Source organism: Lissotriton helveticus, chromosome 3_1, assembly GCF_964261635.1.
Source record: "Lissotriton helveticus chromosome 3_1, aLisHel1.1, whole genome shotgun sequence".
NCBI classification, from domain to species: domain Eukaryota; kingdom Metazoa; phylum Chordata; class Amphibia; order Caudata; family Salamandridae; genus Lissotriton; species Lissotriton helveticus.
The window spans coordinates 1536286889-1536303291 of record NC_136061.1 but is presented as its reverse complement, the minus strand read 5'-3'; the positions used below and the strand labels follow the sequence as shown (position 1 = coordinate 1536303291).

The window sequence follows — 16403 nt, the reverse complement described above, 5'->3', positions numbered from 1 at the left end:
CGAAAGACATTTGTTACAGACGGGGTGTAGATCGATGTGTGGGTACTTGGACCCACAGAGCGGGCAGTACTTAAACGGGCTCCGCTCCATGTTCAGAAAAGTTTTGCAGTCGTGTCGCGATGAGAAGGCCTCAAAGTCCGAAGAGCGAAAGAAAACTCCGCTTATTCCGGCTCCAAGAGACGGAAGACTCAAGACCGTGCGCAGACAATACCGACGCAAAAAAAAGCGAGGCCTTTTGGCCGCTAAAAGTTAGTTTTTCTCGGTTTCGACAGAAAGACGTCGAGACCACATCCGAACCCAATGGCGGAAAAAAACAATCTGGGGATGGAGCCGATGCCCATGCGCACTGTAGTCCAGGGGAGGAGCCACCTATCTCAGGATACTTCGAAGACTCTTCCAGGACAACAATGTGAGATCATCCGGACCCAACACTAGGCGGCGATCTAATGCTAAGATATGAATTTAGCAGCCCACATGCCTCGAACATCCTGTACCTATTAGCTCCCACCATAAACTCCACGATAAACCAGCTCTTTAATGCTACCCTCTCCTCTGGCAACATGTCGAAATTATGGAAGAATGTTAAGATTCTTCCACTGATAAAAATGGCTAACGCCAAACCGACGATCCCTCCCAACTACAGGCTAACCTCCCTTCTCCGGGGCACTCCAAAGTATTAGAGAAGCATGTACACAAGGCCCTCCAAAAACACATTGAAGATTGGAAGCTCCTTCGTGAGTACCAATCTGGTTTTAGGGTTAACTACAGTACGGAGTCCGCTCTGCTGGGAGGGACTAATTTCTCAAGGGTAAGCTGGACCAGAGAGGCAAGGCTGTTCGGATACTGCTTGCTCTGTCGGAGGCCTTTGATACTGTCCCACATGAAAGGCTCCTGGAGAAACTTGCTAACATTGGTCCGGGGGTGGGGGTAGGGGGACGACTGCCCTAACATGGATGTCATCCTTCTTGGCAAATCGATTTCAGGACATCTGGCTCCCCCCTTTCTCATCCCCAGTTCTGGCCATGAATGTAGGTGTCCCTCAGGGCTCCATTCTCAGTCCTACCCTTTTTAATATATATCTATTCCCCCTTACATTTCTGGTAGAGTAAGAGGGCGCCAAAATGGTTTCCTTTGCCGATGACTCGGCTGATTTTTACGTGTGAAAAAGGAACAGACTTTGACAAGGCAATGATTAGGTCTTGCCTCACAAAGTTTTTTAACTGGCTTAAGATTAATCAGGTTAAGTGCAATCCTGACAAAACTGAAGTGGTTTTCTTTGGTAATACAGAAACTCCTGACTGGAGCTCTTGGTGGCCAAAAAATCTGCCGCCCCCACTTGTGGAAAAGAAAAAAAATCGAAAACTTAGGAATGGTCATAGACCGGACAGGACACTCCATGAGATTTCAAATCCAAAATCTAACTGGCGCTTGCTTTGGCATACTCGGATGCTAAAAAATCCTGCCACTGTTACCGCTTGAGAGCAAAAAGATTGTGGTGCAGGCTCTGGGGACATCAAAGCTAGACTTTTGACTATTTCAACAACTTGTACCTCAGTCTTCCCAAATCCATTATCCAGCGCCTACAAGTGGTACAAAACACGGCAGCTAGAGCCATCTTGAGATCTAAACCCAGATCTAGTATGACCCCTATTCTTAAGTCTCGACACTGGCTCTGCATAAAAGACCGGATCGACTTCAAATCGATGACCATCTTCTTTAAAGCTTTCCACGGCTTAGGAGCCAGCTACCTAAATATGCATGTTAATCAATACACAACATCTAGACCCATAAGATCTTAGTATGCCAACCTGGCCATCGTGCCTAAAATATGCTGTGCCCGCACTAGAGGCAGATACCTCGGCTTTCTAGGTGCAAAATTGTGGAATAGCCTACCTTAGTCTGATGCTAACCACAGACCTACTCTTTCAGGAAGAACTTTTAAACCTGGCTTTTTAATAACTGATGGTACTTTTATGCACGTTGTCCTCCCGCTGTCACGCCCCAGGAAACTAGTCCGAGTAGCTGCGCGCTTTATTAAATACACCATTTCATTAGGTCCCTGACAGTGCAAAGGAACACTTTCTAATGGCGTTATTTAGGAGGCCTTGCTTTACTTTTATGCCGCCAGTACATCACTTTGTGTGACGCACCAGCAGCGTAAAAAATGTGCCATGTTACGAACCTATTTACAAAGCATCGCATCTAGGCATATGTGTCACTTTGAAAACCCCTGCACCAAATTATACCTGCCCCAAGTATAATGTATGCAGGGTGTGTGTTGCACCGCAAAAAGCCTTGTAGAAGTGGTGCATTGAAATCTCAGAGTACTCATGCGCCACAAATCTATGAGAACTTATGCGCCACTTCTAGGACGCCATTGAGTCAATATCTTACACCTACCTCACAGCACGTGTAAGACTGATGCAGGCAAACCCGATGTCAAAGTACACATTGCTGGAGTTGCGCCTATTTCCAGACACACCCAAGCAATGCATCACTTTTGCGCCTACGAATCTGTAACTCCTTGCAACATGATGTGTCATACAGTTATATGATGCTTCCATCATGTCGCAAGGAGGGCACACTAAGAAGTGGCGCATCCTTGTTTTCACACAGCGATGCATCACTTATCCTAAATAAGGCCCTAAATGTGTTTACATCTAATATTTAGGGATAGTTGTGTGTTTACAATATTAGAACAGCAGCAGATCACCAATATTACTGCACATAGTGTACATAGCACTGCCTAACCTACATTAGCTTGTTGGTGTGCTAGAACTTCCACACTAATGTTTAGTGAAAGAGTAGACCATGTAACTGCTTTGCATATATCAGCTAGTGGGATGTTATTTAGGAAAGCCACCATAGAAGTTCCTATTTTGCGATTAGTGTGCTTTCGGGGGGGGGGGGGAGGGGGGTGAAGTCCTTTTGGCTCTAACGTAACATGTCTGTATAACTGTATCTGTTCACCTGGCGATGCTCAATTTGGATATGGGTTCGTCTTTATGAAGGGTGAAAAAACAGCAAAGCTAAAGTCTTTAGTACGGTCGTACAAGTTACTTACCTTCGGTAGCGGTGTATCTGGTAGAGACTATTCTAGCCGCAGGTTCCTGAACGTAGAATTATCCATAGGCGTGAGACTGAATCCGGAAAATTCTTTGCCACAGCATCTCCGCGTGTCGGGGTGCAGTACCACGTGACTCCGCCCTGACGCCCAGCAAGGTCACATAAGCCCCACCAGGGCCGGACTGGCCGTTGCAGGCACCAGGCAATCCCTCGGCACGCCACAAGGGTGGGGGCTGGTTTTGGGCCCTGTAACAAAATCTGCCGAAAACCAGCCCGGCGGCACCCCCAACGCTCCCCCCCCCGGTGGCCGAGCACTTTGCCAGGGCCGGTTTTCGTTCCTAGTCCGCCCTGAGCCTCACCCCGGCGCGCTGACAGCAGTTTTCTTTGGAGAACTTTTCCGCGCCACAGCGTGGCGCCATCACAAACAAAAACAGGAATATGGGAACAGTGTGCGAAAAAAATCAGATAAACAAAGGAAAGAAGTGAATGGAGAGTAACAGCGCCATTCGGGGAAGTGCCAGGCACTGTGGCACTGAAAGTCAGAAGGGAAGAGCAGAGCACAGCCACTGCAAAACAATCTTGCAAGCAAATAAGATATCCTCACTGGAGGCAGAGAAGCAGGTAAAAAAAAGTCACAGCAGGCGAAAGAAGCCTGCAACCACAGTATTAACAGTGAAGGACAACAAGGCCAGAAGAGTAACAAATTTCCCCAAGACAACGCCAGCAAGGAGAGGCGCATACCCTGTAAAGAGCTAAGGGCTGAGTCACAGCCAAGAGACCCCAACTCAGAGGACTGCAGAGGAGTCAGAAATTTCAAGCAATGAAAAAGGGTAGAAGATCATGAGTAGGTCCCACACTGAAGACCAGAATGCAGGGATGCAGAAGTACCCATGAACCCACCAACCAATTACCAGAAAGGAAGGAGTGGATCAAACAAAACAAATGCATCCCGCCAGGGAGGAAGTGAAAGAGGGCACTCGCAGAAGACAAAACCATCCAGAGGTAGGCAAGTGCAGAAGACCAAGCTGAAGGTCCTCACAGAACAGGGAGGAAGGACGGGTCGTGAAGAAAACTGCAGCTTGAATTGTCTCTACCAGATGCACAAGTTACTACTTGTGTAACGATATATCTGTAAGAGACATTAGTTCGTGATAGATTCCTTACCTTAGAATATCCCCAGGCGTCAGACTGGATCCGGATATTTTTGCGTAGCAGTACCCTTGCGCGTCGGTAGGCGTCGTCTGAGGCTCCGCGTCCGTCGTCGGCGTCGTGATGACGTCAGTTCTTAGACACAGCTTTTCCGCACCAGAAGCACTGAGCCATGTTAAAAACCAACACTGGTGCCATTGAAACTAGGGCCCTAAAAGGGGATAACCCTAACCGTAGATATGGGTTCGCAGAACGGGTGGGTCGGTAAGGAATCTATCCCTAACTAATGTGTCTTACATAAATATCGTTACACAAGTAGTAACTTGTGCATCTGAAACACACGTTAGTGATAGATTCCTTACCTTAGAATAGATACCCCAGCAATACCAACCCCGGTGGTGGGTCTGCGAACCAATAATCACACCAGAAAGTCCTGGAGGACAGAACGGCCAAAGAAGCCATCCCTCCGGACTTGGCTGTCCAGGCAGTAGTGTCTTGCAAACGTGTGCAGTGATGCCCACGTAGCTGCCTGACAGATGTCTTGTAGGGGCACTCCCCGGCCCAGGGCAGTTGTAGTCGCCGTGGCTCGGGTGGAATGAGCCCGCAATCCAACAGGGGGCTCCTTTTTAGCCGAGGAGTAACATGCCTGGATACACAAGATTATCCACCGGGAGATGGTCCTCTTGTGCACCGCTTTCCCCTTCTTAGCGCCCACGTAACCAACAAAGAGTTGGTCATCCACCCGGAACTGGCGTGTGCGATCCAAGTAAAATGAGAGCGCACGTTTTGGGTCCAGACGGTGGAGCCGCTCTTCCTCTTTAGAGGGGTGCGGAGGCGGAAAGAAGGTTGGCAAGGTGATGGACTGCCCGATGTGGAAGGCTGTGACAACCTTGGGCAGGAAAGATGGCTTAGTACGCAACACAATCTTGTCCGGATGGACAGAAAGGAAAGGAAGAGTACAAGAAAGGGCCTGGAGCTCACTCACTCTCCTGGCATAGGTGATGGCAACCAGGAAAGCAGTCTTCAGAGTTAGAAGGCGGAGAGGACAGTTGTGAAGCGGCTCAAAGGGAGCGCACATCAGAAATGTAAGAACAAGGTTCAAGTCCCACTGAGGCATCACAATCGGAACAGGAGGGAACGTGTGTGTGATGCCCTTTAGAAATCGGTTTACAATAGGGGACTTGAACAAAGAAGGTTGATCAGGCAGCCTCAAAGGCTGAAAGGGCAGAAAGGTAGTCCTTGATAGTGCCCAGAGCAGAGCCCTGCTGGGCAAGAGAAAGAAGGAAGAGAAGAACCTCAGAGAGGGGCAGCAAGAGGATCCACAGCCTTTGCTGTGCACCATGCCACAAATCTGTTCCACCTGCAGTCGTATACAGACTTTGTGGAGGGACGCCTGGCTGCCAGAATGATATTACAGACTTCAGGAGGCAAGTCAAATGGCCTCAACTGTCGCCGCTCAATGTCCAAGCATGGAGGTGGAGACTGGACAGGTTCGGGTGGAGGACCGTCCCCTGCTGCTGCGACAGAATGTCCTCCTGAAGAGGGGGATCGACTGACATACTGAGTAGCTCTGGATACCAGTACCTTCGTGCCCAGTCCGGAGCCACAAGGATGACTTGGGCCCGGTCGCGCTTGATCTTCAGCACCCTGGGCAGAAGTGGTATAGGCGGAAAGGCGTACAACAGACCACAACTCCACTCGCGACGAAAGGCGTCTCCGAGCGAGTGCCGCCTTGGAAATTCCAACGTGCAGAACTGATGACACTGCGCGTTCTCTTCGGTGGCAAATAGATCTTACCAAGGCTCTCCCCATCGCTGAAAGAGGCCTTGCGCCACGTCCGAGTTCAGACGCCATTCGTGATCCATCATGCACCGACTGCTGAGCTCGTCCGCCCAGGCGTTCAGAGAACCTGCCAGGTGTTGAGCCACGAGGGTGAGGGTCACGCCCTGGCGTTCCAGCCACTGCCAGAGGCGCAGAGCCTCCTGGCAAAGGGTCCACGACCCCACCCCACCTTGTTTGTTGCAGTACCACATGGCGGTGGTGTTGTCCGTGAACACCTGCGCTACACTCCCCCGGACAGAGGGGAGGAATGCTTTCAGTGCTAGATGAATAGCCCGCAACTCCAAAAGTTGATGTGGAGCCGGGCCTCCGCCGGAGACCAGAGGCCTCTGATCTCCGCCTCTCCCATGTGGCCTCCCCAGCCCTGGAGGGACGCGTCAGTCACAACTACGTGCTCCGGTTGGGGAAGGGAGAGGGATCTGCCGCTGACACAATCGCGGTCCGTGAGCCACCACTGCAGCTGTCTTGAAGTGCCCTCCGAGATCAGGACGTGGTCGGACAGGTTGCCCTGATGCTGGGCCCACTGAAACTTCAGGTGCCACTGCAGAGCCCGCATCCGCCACCTGGCGTGATGCACCAGTAGGATGCAGGAGGCCATCAGCCCCAGAAGCCGCAGCGTCAACCTGACAGACCCGGGAGAAAGGCTGAAAAATCGGAATCAGAGCCTGAATATCCCAGACCCGCTGTTCGGGTGGATAAACCCGAAACCGCGCCGAGTCTAGAACCGCTCCGATGAAGAGGAGCTTCTGAGAGGGGCACAGGTGTGACTTTGGCACATTGATGGAGAACCCCAGCTGGTGCAGGAGGTCTGCCGTTGTCTGACGACTGTTTGGGGCGAGCCCGCCTTCAACAACCAGTCGTCGAGGTAGGGGAAGACTGAAACCCCTAGCCTGCGCAGATGAGCTGCGACCACCGCCATCACCTTTGTGAACACCCGTGGGGCGCTGGTAAGGCCGAAGGGGAGCACAGTGTACTGCAAGTGCCCGTGGCCAACCGTGAACCGCAGGTAGCGCCGGTGGGCCGGCAGGACAGGGATGTGGAAATAAGCGTCCTGCAAGTTCAACGCTACCATCCAGTCTCCTGGGTCCAGGGCAGCTAAGACCTGAGCCAGAGTCAGCATTTTGAACTTCTCCTTCCGGAGGAATCCGTTGACGTTCCATAGGTCCAAGATAGGGCGTAGGCCCCTTTTGCCCATCTTGGGTACCAGAAAGTAGTGGGAGTAGCAACCACACCCTACTTCTGGCCCAGGAACACGCTCGATGGCCCCCTTGACCAAGAGGGCCGTAACTTCCTCCTGCAGAAGTCGCAAATGATCCCCCGATACACGGTGGTTCTGCGGTGGCATGGCTGGAGTCGCCGCCTCGAAGGGGAGGGAGTAGCCCCTTCAGACGATCTGCAGCACCCACCTGTCCGACGTGACAGTGCGACAGTGGAGGTGGTGATGGCGAACCCTGCCCCCCACTGGCGTCACATGGGCCTGAAAGCATGGACTAGGAGGGTTTTGAGGCGGATGCTGCCGGGGAAGGTGTGGACTGACCTCGCCGTTGACACCGACCGCCGACACGGCGGTTTCCACGGCCGCCACTGCGTTGGGTATTACCCTGCGGAGCGTGGCTGGCAGGACGTGTGGGTACACACCCCTTCCGTGGCCACGAAAGGAGTGAAAGGCAGCCGATTGCTGGCGCGGGGCCGAGAGGCCCAAGGACTTGGCCATAGCCCAGGAGTCCTTAAAGCGCTCAAGCGCATGGTCTGCCTTGTCGCCAAGAAGGCGACGGCCATCAAACGGCATGTCCAGTGTGTTTTGGACATCGGCCGAAAAGTTGGCGGACCTCAACCAGGCGTGACGTCTGACCGCCACTGTCGTTGCCATCGCTCTACCTAGTGAGTCGGTGGTATCCAGCCCACACCGGATAGAATATCTGGCTGCATCCCGGCCCTCCACAAGGGCTTGGCCAAGTTTGGCCCGTACCTCCAACGGACACTCTGGCAGCACTTCCGCAACCGTATCCCACAGAGAGTGGGTGTAGCGGCCCAAGAGGCATGCGGTGTTGGAAGACCGCAGTCCCAGACAAAGGGAGGAGAAGATCTTTTTACCGTACTGCTCGTACCTCTTGGATTCCCTGTCCGGCGGAGCAGACGGGAATGCGTTCTGGGAATTGGAGGCCTGGATGACCAGGCTCTCGGGGGGTGGGGTGGGTGGACAGGAAACATGGGTCACCCGGAGCCGGGCGGTGGCGTCAGGCCACGTTCCTATCTACAGGCGAACCTGTAGCAGGCTTGGACCAAGTGCCCAAAAGAACGTCGGTCAAGGCCTTGTTAAACGGCAGCAGAGGCTCAGCTGAGCATGACTGCGGCTTAAGGACCTCAGTGAGGAGGTTAGTCCTCACGGCCGAGACAGGGAGCTAAAGGCCCAAGGCCTTGGCTGCCCTCAACACAACACAACACTATATGTTGCCCCCTCCTCCGTAGCCACAGTAGGAGGAGAGACAAAGCCAGTGTCGGGTGAAGTGTCCAGACCACTGGCATCCCCAAGTTCACCTGTCCAGTCCTCCTGGGACTGACATTCACATGTCAGAGGGTCCTCAGACCCCTCCCAATACTCCTCATCACCCATCTCCTAATACTCAGGCTCAGAAAATGATGGGGCTGGTTCATGGAAAGTAAACTCTCCGAACGGCGTCTAAAGCGGCGCCGGGTCGAGGGAGGCATCGGGGACGGCGCCTCCCGAGGGCGGCGCCGGGGGTGACACCTTGGGGGGTCGGCGCCGGGGAGGTATTTAAGTCCACCGGCGGCGACCCGGAAGCGGATCCAGTGGGGCCCTGCGGCGTCGGAGCCGAAGCACCCGACTGCGTCGGGACCGAAGCCCCTGACCTGCTAGGCCCACCCAGATGGGTCCGCTGGGCCCGGAGGCGCCGCGGAGCCTCGGAGGGGAGAGGGACCTCATGGCCATGAGGAACCGCTCGATCTCCTCCGGCGCCGCGTTAGGCCCAGGGGCCGGAGGGTATGAGGCCGGATGCAGCGCCTGCGACAGGCGGTGTCACCAGAAGCGACAGGCGGTGTCACCAGAAGCGACAGGCGGTGTCACCAGAAGCGACAGGCGGTGTCACCAGAAGCGACAGGCGGTGTCACCAGAAGCGACAGGCGGTGTCACCAGAAGCGACAGGCGGTGTCACCAGAAGCGACAGGCGGTGTCACCAGAAGCGACAGGCGGTGTCACCAGAAGCGACAGGCGGTGTCACCAGAAGCGACAGGCCGCGTCGCGCGAGCGTCGGGGGGGAGACTTCTTGTGCTTACCTGACGACTTCGACCCGGAGGAGTGATGTCGACTCCCGGAGCTCCGATGGCTCCTCTCCCGCGACCGGTCCCTCGACCTCCGTCCGGACCGGGACCGTTCTCGGCGCGGGGCCGACTGCCGGAGTTAGAGCCGGAGTTAGAGCCGCTTACGGGACCGCTCCCGCCTAGCTTTCGAAGTCAGGGCCCGACAGTCGGAGCAGGTCTTGTCGTCGTGATAGACGCCGAGGCAATGGAGACACCGACTGTGAGGGTCAGTGACCTACAGTCAGTCGCAATCCTCACAGGGCTTGAAACCTGGCATCCCTACCGGCACCGTTCGGAGTCGGAGACTTCGAAAAAGGACAATCAAAAGATCAAAAAAGAAGGTTAGTCAAAAAGTGACTAAGGTACCACTTTTTCCGGATCTGCGCTGCTGGCGCGGAAAAAAGAAGAACTGACGTCAGCACGCGGAGGCCTCGTCTAAGTACTCAGACGACGTCATCACGGCGCCCACGACGCTGACGACGGACGCGGAGCCGCAGACAACCCCTACCGACGCGCAAGGGTACTGCCACGCAAAAAGTTCCGGATCCAGTCTGACGCCTGGGGATATTCTAAGGTAAGGAATCTATCACTAAAGTTGTCTCTTTCAGATACAGTTACCGAAGGCAAGTAACTTGTACATCTGAGAGACTACTAACCGCAGATTGCTTAGCATAGAATAGATACCCTAGCCGTACCCAGAGGGGAGGAGGGCCTGCAAGAGAACTCCCTCTGTAGGAAAAAACACAGCCCCAGCAGGGGACGTGTAAAGGCGACAAGGGCGGGACAGCCCCACCCTCCCCACACGAGCTGAAGCAAGCAAGAAAAAGGCAAAGTGAGGCCAGAAGACCCCAAGCCCAAACAAGGTACCAGGGACATAGCCAGAAGACCCCAGAGTCACAGATAACGCCAGAGGATTACCAAGAAATAAAGAGCCACCTCAAACTCCAAGGAGAAAACAGAGGCAGAGCTCACTGCAGGAGAACACAGTGAAGTGAAAGCTGAACAGGCATCAGCCTTGAGGCAGCGGACAAGTCAGCAACAGCTCCACAAAGCAGGTGGGAGAAGAAAGACAGCCGCACAAAGCTCCAGGATATTAAAAGGCAGGAGCGCAAGGGTAAACGGCAAGGCCCACAGTGGCGAACCAGAAAGAGAGGCATGCGCAGGTGGCAAACACCCTAAAACAGCATGCCCAAAACAAGCCAAGCACAAGACTATGGAAAGGGCACGGGAAATCCAGAACGACCCCAAAGGAAGATCATTCCAGCCACAAACCGACCCACGAAAAGGAGTGGGACCAGCCAGAAGAGAAATACGTAGGACAGACCTAAGCAGTCAGCCAGCAGGCCGAAGCGCCGTGCAAAAAGGCAGAAATACCTCAACGCAAAGCTGTAGACAGCATGCCAAAGCCGGTCCAGCGACATAGCGGATACTGAAAATAACAGAACATGGAGCAGAGCAAGTTGCGCCCAGACAAAGACCAAATAGATCACACAAGTTCCATACTGTGACACCAGGAAAGGCGAGGAACTCGAAAAAGGGGGTCCACACCCTCCCAGCATAGGACAGAGCTATACAATAGCTACAAGTAACCCACTTAGGATATGACACGTCACAAAGAAAACATGGGAACCACTCTTAGGGAAAAATCCCACAGAGGACAAAAACATGAAGGACCTGCGGGTAGAACCACAGACGTCTTATCAATTAGCAAAAAAATACACAATTGCCAGAGGGGCTGTACCAGCAGCCAACAGGAGAGGTGCCAACCTAAGGATCCTGAAGGCACGTCAAACCATACAGAACACAGATGGGCCAACCGAAACACTAAATTCCAGAAAAAAGGTGGGCTAACGCCTCCCATAAAGCACCGGAGGGCCAGCAAGGCATGCTTACGGAGCTGTTGAATGGCGGAGTCCATGTGGGTGTTAAACAAAAGAAACCTATCAAATGGCAGGTCAACCAGACACTCCCTAATATTCTCTGGAAAAACGCTGTCCCGCAACCAATGACAGAACCACAGAGCAGGCCATAGCACGGCCGACAGAATCAGCAACATCAAAGGCCGCACGGAAAATAAATTTGGCCAACTCTCAGCCATCCAACACATGGTGCCACAGATCAGCGCGGGCACCACAAGACAGAAGGTACTCCACGGAATCCCACAGGCTCGAGGTAGCCCTGGCCAACACACAAAGTGTGTTGAGCACTTGCAAAGCAGCACTAGAGGAAGCGAAGAGGTTACGCCCCCATGAATCAAACAACCGGGCCTCCCGCGACGGAGGAAATACTGACGGCAAGGAAGGAAAGGCAGTATGCAGAAGAGGGCCCTGGGTAGAAGGGCAGAAAGAAAGGCAGGCTGGATCGTGCGGAGCAGGACGCCCCCAGAAGAGAATTGTGGAGCAAAGCTTCGAATGGAAGAGGCAGCTTCCGTCCACCAGAGCCCTGGTGGAGAACTTCCAACAGATGATCCGGAATTAATAGGGTGACTGGGTCACCGATTCGCAAAATGCCAGCGGCCGTGGAAATGGCCTGAACAAAAGGTTACACTCTCCTCCGCAGGGCGTCGCGGGGAGTAAGCAATTCCTCTGTGGGCGGCAGCTGTAAACTAAGCTGTCCATCCCCAAGTCCAGCTGGAGGAATAAACGGCAAGCCCCTGAAAAGTGGAAGATCTGCGAACGAGTGGGGGACCTGAGGGGCCTCCGGGAAAGGCAGAGAAGCCGGCGGAGCAACCAACAACGAGCTGCAGAAGGGAGGGTCCAAGGGTTGAGGCTGCAGGGACGGCAAGGAGCCCTCCCTGGAAGACGCCGGTGAAAAAGCAAAGACCCAGCATCCAGTCTCCGGTGAAAAGGAGATGACAAACCTCCGGCGAAGGACATCTGGAGAAGTCTACGACCTGACGCAGGGACGGCGCTGTGGAGTCCGCCACAGGCATCCACGTGCTCCCTAGGAGAATGGAGCGGGCTGGAGCCAGGTAGGCTAAGGAAGGGCGCTGTAAAGGTGACCTCACACGAGGCAGACGCCTGCGAAGAGGACCGAGAGGGACTTGGGAAGGAGCTCCAGGCCCCGGGGCCCGGCTTCCACCCGTGGCACCTCCAGGGGCGGGGAGGAAAGCAGTAGGCGCCAGAAAGGCATTGGCCCAGCCTCTGGTAAGGCAGCTGCCTGCACAGAGGATCGAGGGGGACTTGGGGACGAGCTCAGAGTTCCGGCGATCTCCTGTGACTGTACAGGGAACCCCGCAGAGATTTACGGCGAGGCAAGGACGCTGTGGGTCGAAGAGAAGAACCCCACAGGGCCACACCTAGACACCACACCCCCACAACCTGAAGCCAAACTCGTCGGTGCCGAAGCTCCTAGCGACTCCGCGGAAGGCCCCATGCAAGGCAAGGGATCTGCGGACGTCTCAGGCGGGCCGAAGAAGCCTGCAGAGCCATAGGGTAGGCTTTCATTTGGGCCCTAGTTGCTCCAACCCCAGGAAACGGCAGGTAGGGTGGCGACGGGCAAGAGCGTACGTCCCGAGGGGAACCCGCGCCCTCTGCAGAACGAGGACAAGGCCTCAGAGACAAGGTGCAGGACCTATCGGCTGGCGAGCGATGCCCTTGGAGCTGCAGCAAAGGGCAATGCCGCAGTCTGAATTGGCGGCTCCTGGCTTCAGAGGTAGGGGACGGACACTGTGACAAGACCGACCTGGACAAGCAGGCCAACAGCAATTTCATCCGGCGCTCCAGCTGGGACTTCGGTTTGTGGTGCTGACAAGCATCGGTCTGTAGAGTCATGGTGTTCGCCCAAACACCACGTACAGGTCGGGTGAGGGTATGTCGCCGACATCTGACGCGCACAAGTACACGTCTTGAAGCCTGAAGGCATTTGCACACTGTTCCTCAACGCAAAAGCGTAAAAAGAAGGCCTTAAACAGGTGAGGGACACTATTCGGTTCCTTTAGGGCTGTTACGTGGTAACGCCCCCGGCACGCAGAGATGCTGTGGCAAAGAACATTTTCTGGATCCAGTCTCACGCCTGGGGATAATTCTACGTTAAGGAATCTGCAGCTAGTAGTCTATCAGATAATGTAGTACATAAGATCGCTTAACATCTAATGTATGAAGAACCCTCTCTGCAACAGTCTGAGGAAAGACCGGTAACTCAAACGGATTACGTTGGAAATGAGACCTTTGGAAGGAATTTTGGGCTGGTGCGAAGGACCACCTTATCCTTGTAGAACTGCAAGAAAGGCTAGTGCCTATCTTGAAGCTCTAGGTTCTTGATGGTGAGACCCTGGTGTTTTGGCATCCCAGAGATCCTGGACTGAGATTCTGTAAGTGTGCACCCCAACTTGTCACCGATGCATCTGTTGTCCAGATGATGTGGGAGTAACAGGGTCTAGAAAGGCCGCCCCTTTAAGAGGTTGTTGGTGTTCCACCACTACAGAGAGCAATGAATGCTGCGGTCTATCAACACTAGATCCTCTAAATTACCCTGTGACTGAGACCACTGTTGTGCAAGCAAATCCAGTAATGGACCCTTGTGTAGTCATGCATGGGCCACAAAGGCGATTCATGACAGTTCTGACTGAGCTGTTGACTAGATACATGGTAGTAGCATTGGGAAATTTGGGATTCTTGCTGTATTAGGATAGGCTAATGCTAGTTGTACGTTTTATAGGATAGCCCCCCATATACGGTTGAAACTGTAAAGGTTGAGGATGAGGTTTCTGAAAATTGAGTGTTGCTAGCAGAGGAAGAGTGCTGGCTCTGATAAGGCAGTTGTCGAGTTATGGGAAGATCGGGATGCTTTGTCTGCATAAATGCGCTGCTACCACTGCTAGGCATTTGGTGAACTCATGGCGCAGTTGTCACCCTGACTGAGAGGACTTTGAATTGGTAACGTTTGCCTATCACAAATCTGAGGTATTGGTGATGTGCTAAATGTATGGGAATGCAAAGCAGGCGTTCTTCAAGTCTTTCGCTTTGCTGGAGAAGCGGGATCACATCTTTGAGTGACCATATGGAAATGCTCTGACAGGATGTAATGATTTAAGGGCCATAACTCAGAGTGGCTTAAAGATCATTCAGTTTTGGAGATTAGGAATTACAGGGAGTTTACACCCGATCCCAGATGTTGTAGAGAGATGGGTTCTATAGCTCCTTTAGGCAAGAGAGCTTGAACTTCCTGTTTGAGTAGTGTTTGGTTTTCCAGAGAGCACCACTGAGCGCTAGGTGGAATGTTTGGAGGTGTGGTAATAAGATCCAGATAGTAATCATGTTGGATAATGTCCAACACCCCCTGGTCTGAGATTATCGATTGTCTTATGAGCAGAAAATCCTGTAATCGCCCCCAACCGGTGTTAAATGTTCAGTGAGATGGAAATCAGGTTGGTGCTGGGTGTGGCACCACATGGAAACCCCCTTTTCCTCCATCTTTGGCATTGTTGCCTCTATAGTATCCTCGGGGCGAAGAGTGGTGATCCTGCCCACGTTGGTACAAGGCAGAGTAATCTGAAGAGCTTTTTTTTAACCTGCTCCATAGGTGAAGCAGCAAAAGGAACCACAAGGACTGGCTGTTTGAAGTAAAAAGGAAGTGTCCTTTTTCATTTTTCTAGGGCCAGTTTAATCTGGGGACCGAAAAGATCTTTGTCAAAAGGGACAACAGACTTTGTTGGACCTCTGGCTTCAAGCCAAATATGTGGAGAAAGGCATGGAGCTGCAACACGATACTGGTATCTGCTGAATCTAAGGCACAGAGATGTATTTGAAATAAACTTTCCTACTGATACAAGCCACTGACGCCTTTTCTTATGCTCCTCTGGGAGATATTGGAGAACTTCCCCCATGTCATCCCAGTGGGCATGGCCATACCTTACCAGCAAACCAATTGAATTCGCAATACACCAATAGTTGACAGACTGAGCTGCAACCCTTTTAGCAGAGGTGTCAATTTGTTTACTTTCCTTGCCAGGAGGTGGAGCATTGCTGGCAGCTTGGGAATTAAGTCACTTGCAAGAATTGACTAAGAACAAGCAAGTCCAAAGGAATCGGTCTCCTGACGTAAATGGGTCGGATGGAGGAGCTTTATATTTGTACCCACCCTGGATGCTCAAGCAGGATCTTTGAAAACATCCGAATGAAGTAACATACCCATAACCTTATGGAGGTATTGAGTGGCCCTGTGTGTGGAAGAGCGTGTCAAAGAGGAAATCATTTTCCAGAGGTTTGTGTAGCTCGACCTCATGAAACCGTTGCTATACCAGTAAGGTCCTGGTACGACATGGAGTCATCAGGAAATGGAAGAGTGGGATAGAGATCTGGGTCAGTGTCCACTGGAGGGTCTATATCATGCTGAACAGGTCGTGGTGGTGTATCAAAAGTATCCCTGTCTCATTGCAAAATGGGGATCTCGTTGAGGTATTCTATTTAAGGGGTCCCCATCAGAGGGAGGTGGAGATGATGAATGTGGGGGGAGATGGTGAATGTGGTGGAGATGGTGGTGGAGGAGGCGGGTTGGAGGTGGTGTTGATGGCAGTGGAGCTATAGATGGAAGAGGCAAAGGACTGGTGATTTTGTGCGCCGGTTTCTATTTGGCAGGGACTGGAATAGCAATAGCCGTTCCGAAGGAGAGTGGTCTCTGATGTTGGTGGAGTCGGAACCTAAAGTTTAGCAAAAACACATCCTGTACGTGGCTGGGTGTGCATTTGCTTTTGACAAGCATCCAGTTTCTCTTGTACCTAGTGGAGAATAAGTTTCACAGGTGTGCCAGGATCAGATTTGGGGCTGGTTTCAGAGCCAAGAAGTGTTTGTTTCAGCACGAAGGTCAGTCAGAGCTGAAGATGGAACGGATTGGCTCAGTACTGAAGGTAGACTCAGCACATAAATGAATAATGTAGCTGGCTTAGGTTGGTCTTTCGGTACCAGGCCCGAGGGCAGGCATTAGTCAGTCTTTCGGTGCAGACTATGGCCTAAAGGCAGGGGTGGTCACAGGGTTTTTTGTTCAGGATGAAAGGAATGTCTTGGGTGTTTAGAGACAGGGCTCAGGACCAG

The 16403-nt window shown here is 52.9% G+C and overlaps 1 protein-coding gene across 1 annotated transcript in view; it reads right to left on the bottom strand.

The window, feature by feature from the left end:
• DDX6 (DEAD-box helicase 6) overlaps positions 1–16403 on the bottom strand; it is a 222894-nt gene that overhangs the window by 138698 nt on the left and 67793 nt on the right. The gene's annotated exons all lie outside the window — the stretch shown is intronic.